Genomic DNA, 7,184 nt, shown 5'->3' with positions numbered 1-7,184 from the left:
GATAACTCTTATCATTGGTTTGACCATTTATTACGTCTTTCATTTGCTTAATCTAACGTCATTAATCACTTGAATTGAATTAATCCACATATTCTTAAAACCTCATATAAATTCAATTGTTATCCGTTTTTAAGGGTAAACAATATCAATATAAGCGAGCGATAAAACTTGAGCTCCTAAACAGGATAAAGGATAACAGTTAAGCTTCAATTGCTACCGTTAAACATTGAGCAAATCTTAATCCCAAAGCGCATTTAACTGGAAGTAGTGCGATACCAAAAATTAAAATAGCGATTAGGTAATGCGACTCATAAAGCGCAATCAAAAAATGCCACTCATTAATAATCACGATATATCGCAATTCGGGTACTATAAACACAATTTCTAATTGAGACTTATACGTCGCAATCTCCCAATGCGACTTATAGGTCGCAATTGAGAACTGCGACTTATAATCCTAGCGACTTAGGAAGGTATCAACCAACCAACTGTCAGGACATACATTGGACATTCATAAACCTAAGAATTTAGTAACAATAAAAGAAGAAGAAGAAGAAGAAGAAGAAGAAGAAGAAGAAGAAGAAGAAGAAGAAGAAGAAGAAGAAGAAGAAGAAGAAGAAGATGATGATTAATGCAAATCTATAATTTTTTTCAAAAAAAAAAAAGGCAGTCTGGTGCACAAGGTATTCCATGTTCACGCAGGGCTCGGGAAAAGGTCGTACCCAAAGGGATATGATGTAGACAACCTACCCTAATAGACACATTAGTGGTTATTTCCATGGCTCGAACCAATGACTTATAGGTCATACAGATACAACTTTACCTTTGTTCCAAAGCTCCCGTTTTATACTATAAAGTAAAATAAAGAAAACTACAAAATATAAACGAGGAAAATAATTTTATTTGATTGCAAAGACAGTTATATTAGGCTATGCTGCTATCATTATGGTTTATTTCTTCTTTTCTGACCACTTTTGCAAGAGCAAAAGCTTTTGTCAAGTGGGTTCAATTATAATTTTTATATAATATTTACGCTGCTTTAGTCACATTTTATACATATATATATAGTATTATTTTTTTAGAAGCAGGGTCGATTGAACCCGCTTAGCCCCACGTGGGTCGGCCTGGATCCGCCCCAGGTCTTAATCCCAAAGCCACACCAAAAAATTAAAATCGCGAATAAGTAATGCAATTCATGAATAATCATGATACCTATGCATCTATATATCGCAGTTCGGAGACTTATAAATGCAATTGCCAACTGTGACCTATAATTGGTATCGATTGATGCAATTGACAAATACAACTTATACCTCGTAACTGGAGAATGCATTTGACAAATGCGATTTATAAGTTGCAATTCACAAATGCGATTTATAAATCACAATTGTGGCATATGCAACTCATGGCCTGTATTATTGTCGAGCACTTGCGTCTATACGTGCAAAAGAAATATGCTAGGTATACCGTGTTGCTTTGCCATTTTGACATAAAACATGTGATGTGAATACCTTTGTTTTCTAGTAAGTCCCAAACAAAGGATAAAAGGACATGAATTATATATATATATTTTTTTTCTATTCAGAAGGGACTTGTGTGAAAGTTCTATTTTTTTTTCTTTTCCCATTTCTGTAGCGCCAAAAGCTTTCTCAAATATGCATCATTGTCCTGTCGATTGATAGTTGAGAAATACTATTTTCCGGACAGACCTTTATACGTTAGGCCTATTTATCACTGTTGAAAGACATGGTTTAATGTACCATATGAATTTTTCTCTCATTTAGTTAATTATGCAAAAATAAAACAAATTGGGTCAAGTCTGAAGCATAAATTGGAAGATTGACAAGATGAAGTAAATAATTTCTAGCTCTCATGAGAATATGCGTGGGAGTTGTATGGTGATAAAGGTATTCTACCTTGTCAAAAGAAACTATAAACAAAAAATATGTCGTTTTTGTAATCTATAACTTTGGTGATAAACAAACATTTTCTACATTTAATAAAATTTTAAAAATGCTTATTTTATCGTAAATATAATGATAACCCCCGACTTTCTTTTTTTTCTGGCAAAATATATAAAGAGACTTAAAATTGGCCTCAAATATCTATCTCACACTCCAACTGATATATCTCAACTTGGCACAAGTGTGTTTCATGGACACCACGAGCTGACATGGCAAAATGATTGATTTTCGCACAACTTTGGGTGTGTGAAAGCTCTTAAAATTATATTTTTATTTTATTTATTTCATATGGGGCCCACTTTCTTCTTCTCCAATTAATGCATAGTCACCTCCACTCTTCCGTCATCATCACAAACTCATCACCACGATCATGCTATCACCCCAACAAGAACAACACCAAATACACCATTCAATTAAACAGTATTATGATTTTTATGGCAGCCATAAAAATAGAGGATAAGCAAATAAAAGAGGCATTATTGTTTTCATGAATATGACCGGGCCTTAACCCTAGTTTGCAATCGTTGAGCCATAAGTGTAATCTGTCAAAACTTGGACGGATTGGATTGTCAATCTAGGAAAAGCACAAATTAACATAACTTAAGGTTGGGTCATTTTAAACTTATACATATAGTCCAAATTAATCAATAAGAAAAATTTGTCGAGTGAATTCAAAGTTGTTCAGTCTACATAATCTCATCAAACATAGAAGGTAGAAACTCTACCCTAAGCAAGGTCAATAGCTGCAGTGAAAACTCCATTTTTAGAAGGTAGAAACTCCCTTATAAGCCATCCAACTTGTGATCCAAAATAAAAAAGAAAGAAAAATAATGCCTTGGAGTGCGAGATAGATATTCGAAGCCTAACTTTGAGTCTCTTTATGTATTTTGCCTATTTTTAATATCATGATACTTTTTTTTTCTTTTCTAATCTATGTTGTCACTCACAATACACAATACAATAAATCATATAGATTGGTTGTGGTCACTATACAATTCTACCACGATGGCTAACTTTGGCAGCAGCTGTAGTTTGTAATAACTATTAACTGGCGTGATGGGATAAAATTTTGGTGTAGAAGGTGCTAGATAAACTTTGGCTTCACGATCCTATTGCTAGAGGAAAAGCCACTATATATAGGTTTGAGCCATTGTGCTAATGCAGATGGAAAATATGTTACCATCTAGCCTCCATCAGAGAATGATCGTTGCTTTTATAAATGGAAGGAATGGATGCTTTAATAGCATATCAGCAGTCCATCGCGATCTCGGCTCCTTAACAAGACACTTTTTCAGAAAATCTTCAGCCTCTTTTGACAATCTTTTGTTCTGCAAATCCGGTGATCCCATTCCAATTTTGCACAATAGATAAACAACGTTGTTAGCTTCACTGCAATCCCATACTGTCTTCCCTGTAACCATCTCAAAGACAGTGCATCCGAAAGCCCAAATATCAGCTTCAGGTCCGTATTCGTTATCAAGAACTAATTCTGGCGCCATGTACATAGGTGTTCCTTTGAGTCCGTGCTTTCTTTTCTGACTCTTTACTCCTCCAACCTTCTTCGCGAACCCGAAATCAGCAATTTTGGCAACTTTATCAGTACCAACAAGAAGAATGTTATCTGGTTTAATGTCACGGTGAACAAAACCTCTTCCATGAATATGACTAAGCCCCAATAGAATCGATTTCGCGTACTGTTTTACCTCAAAATCTTGCAACCCGTGCCTTGAATTTTGACCAATCCGATCAGCTAAACTTCCAGCAGACGCGTACTCGAGTAACATGTTGTACAATATCTTCCCATCTTCTTCAGTAACATTAGCTCCGAAACATCGAATAACGTGATCACAATCTTGAAACTCGTGTAGTAATTCTCTCTCTTTCTATAACGACTTTGAACGCGAAAACAAGACAAATTTTACTGCGATTGTCGACGGAATATCAATGGAGAAGTTTGTTGTTGTTGCTGAAGTGACGATACCAAAACTGCCTCTTCCGATGGTTTTGCCTCTCGTCCATATTATTGGATCGCAGCCATTGAATCAATTTTTTTCTTGCTCTCAATAGTAATTGATAACCTGGTTTTTGTTTTGTTTTGGTAACTTTCTGTTATTGCTATACTTACTTATATATAAGTAGGAGTTACCTAGTTTTCCTTTTCCCTATTAACATATGATTACGTGTTTCTTGAGTTACAAGCTAGGTTTTTATTTTAGGGCCGAGAAACTAAAGTTGTAAAGTTTCCAAAATTTGTTTCTTTTCTCTTTTTCCTATATTGTAGTAATTTGTAACAAATGATTACCATTTTTACAAGTAATCTTACTAATAGCTGTTAATTAATAGGTACAAATTTGATGAGAAGTTCACGAATCTATATAAGGAATCTTTCCTGAACACTCATATTTTTAGGGCTATATTTCGCCGATGAAGGACATGGTTCAACGTAGCAATTGAATTTTCTTTCTCATTTATGCTTTAGCTATGCAAAAAGAAAATAAATTTGGTCAAGTCTCAATGTGATGACCCAAAATGTCATCTTTAAATTTAATGATTAATTATGTGATCTAAGCACTATTTACCATTACTCGAATCATTACCATCTTTAAATTTAGAAAGTTTTCAGGTGAAAAATGGATTAAAATGTGAATTAGAACTTTAAAACTCAACTGAGTTGACTTTGGTCAACATTTTGAGCAAACAGACTTGGATAGTATTTTGACAATTTTGGTAGGTCTGTATCGTGATTTGGGACTTAGGTGTATGCCCGGAATCAAATTCCGAGGTCCCTAGCCAGAGATATGGAATTTTGATGAAAAATTAAAAGTTTAAGTTCAAATAGTGACCGGATGTCAAATTATGTACAAACGACCCCGGAATAGAATTTTGATGATTCCAACAGCTCCGTATGGTGATTTTGGACTTAGTAGCATGATCGTAATTTTATTTGGAAGTCCGTAGTAGAATTAGGCTTGAAATGCCGAAAGTTAAATTTTTGGGAAGTTTGACCGAGGGGTTGACTTTTTGATATCGGGGTCGAAATCCGATTCTGAAATTTTTTATAAATCCATTATGTCATTTATGACTTGTGTGCAAAATTTGAGGTCAATCGGAATTGATTTGATATGTTTCGGCGCAAAATATAGAAGTTGGAAGATTTGAAAACTCATAATTCGATTCGATGCGCGATTCGTAATTTCGGCGTTGTTTGGCATGGTTTGAAGCCTCAACTAAGTTCATATTGTATTTTGGGACATGTTGGTATATTTGGTTAAGGTACCTAGGGCCTCGGGTGGATTTCGGAAGGTTAACGGAATGAATTTCGGACAAAAAGGAGCTGCTGGAATTTTTCTGCTGCATAAGCTGTTTTTGGACAGCAACCGGTGCAATCGCAGAGCTGACTTTGGAAGCTTATATCTCGAAATCTATAAGGAATCTGAACATTTTCAAAACATGAAAATTGTAGCTCTTTGATTCTAGTTTTCGGAATGATAAATCATTTATCATTCAGACATTTATACAAAATGTTATGATCGATTGACTGAAGCTGCTACTTCAGATTTTTGCTACAGCAGTGTGCATCGCCAGAAATTTCTGCTGCACAAGGCTGATTTTGGGAGCTTATATCTCGCAATCTATAAGGAGTTGGGCGATGAGCAAAACATAAAATTTGTAGTACTTTGTATCTAATTTGCAGAACTTTAAACCGTTTGGCAGTTGGAGTTGAGTACAAGAAGTTATAATTGATACACTACAGGCTGTCGAGGAAGAGTTTGATGTTTTCAACATAAGCATGTAATGATCCAAAAGTTCATTTTTAGTTCTAGAGATCGAAATTCGATTTCGAGACTTTCGACATTTTGATAATGAATTATAGGAGTGATCTGGAAAGTTTGGTCTAATTTCATCAAGTCGCGATTGAGTTTTAAGCGCGAAATATGAGTTAATTGTTTAACGAGCGAAATTGGTATCACATTGAGCAAATGAGCTTCGAATTGAGTTTCGATTGAACGAATGGGTTTGTAGTTTTATTTGTGACTCATAGGAACAAGAATCGTCGAATTCCGAGTTCGTATGATGGAGTTAGAGCCTTTTTAGTGAAATAAAACTGCTGGTATAAATAGTCCTGGTGTGCACCTTTAGCGACCAGATGTGACACTTTTAGCGACGGGATTGGACTTTTAGCGACCGGAATAGTGTTTTTGGGGCAGAAACTTAAGGACCAAAAATGGTCATTTCCTTCATTTCGTTTTGGAGTTTTGGAGCACGGTTCTTGGGCGATTTTGAGGATTTCTTCAAGACTTCAACTTGGGTAAGTGTTCTATATCCAAATGTGATTATATTTCATAAATCCATGGTCATATTCATTATTTATTTCGGATTTAAATGGAAGAAATCAAGATTTTTCCAAAATCTTCCAAAAATAAAAATTTAAGATTTGGAGGTCGAGTTGTTATCGGATTTTGGTAAAATTGGTATGGGTGGACTCGTAATTGAATGGGTTATCGGATTTTATAAGTTTTGCCGGATTCCGAGATGTGGGTCCCACGGGAAAATTTTGAGCTAATTTCGGATTTTAATGAAAATGTAATATTTTCTTATGAAAGTGATTACTATAATTTTTGTTGACTGTATCGAATTAATTATGACTAGATACGAGTCGATCGGAGTCGGAAATTCGAGGAAAAAGCATAATATTTGGTTAAATTGGAGCAAGTCGAGGTAAGTGACTTGTCTAACCTTGTGTGGGGGAAATTTCCCCTAGGATTGGTATTGATGTGATTATTTAAATGTGTTGAAAGTCGTGTGCACGAGGTGACGAGTGTGTACACGGGTTAAATTGCGAAAGATTATATTTTTAAATTGTGTAGATCAGTGTTGCGCATTTATTAAATTATTTTATCTTGTTATATTCTTCATCATTGATGTGAGATATATACTTCAAATTTGTTTGATCTTTTCTTACTAATTGTTTTACCTATTTAGTTGAAACTTGGTTTCTTTTATTCTGTGCATTATTTGAAGGTTGATTTTCTTTAAATTAAATATTATTAATATGAAGTATTTGACATTTTTAAACTTGATATTGAAGCAACGTAGTAAAGATTTTGAAATATTATTTTCCAAAATTATTTACTCCTGAATATTTTTATACTCATTGTGAGGGAGCCGTGAGCTCTTTATTGTGGAAGAATATTATTGATGAATTATTTTGACATGAGC

General features: G+C 34.6%; 1 pseudogene; it reads right to left on the bottom strand.

The window, feature by feature from the left end:
• Window positions 1-3,062: 3,062 nt before the first annotated feature.
• Window positions 3,063-3,976, bottom strand: LOC142169871 (mitogen-activated protein kinase kinase kinase 20-like; annotated as a pseudogene).
• Window positions 3,977-7,184: the final 3,208 nt, after the last annotated feature.

This window comes from Nicotiana tabacum, chromosome 15 (genome assembly GCF_000715075.1).
Source record: "Nicotiana tabacum cultivar K326 chromosome 15, ASM71507v2, whole genome shotgun sequence".
Lineage (NCBI taxonomy): Eukaryota > Viridiplantae > Streptophyta > Magnoliopsida > Solanales > Solanaceae > Nicotiana > Nicotiana tabacum.
This window is presented reverse-complemented; position numbering and strand designations above follow the sequence as displayed.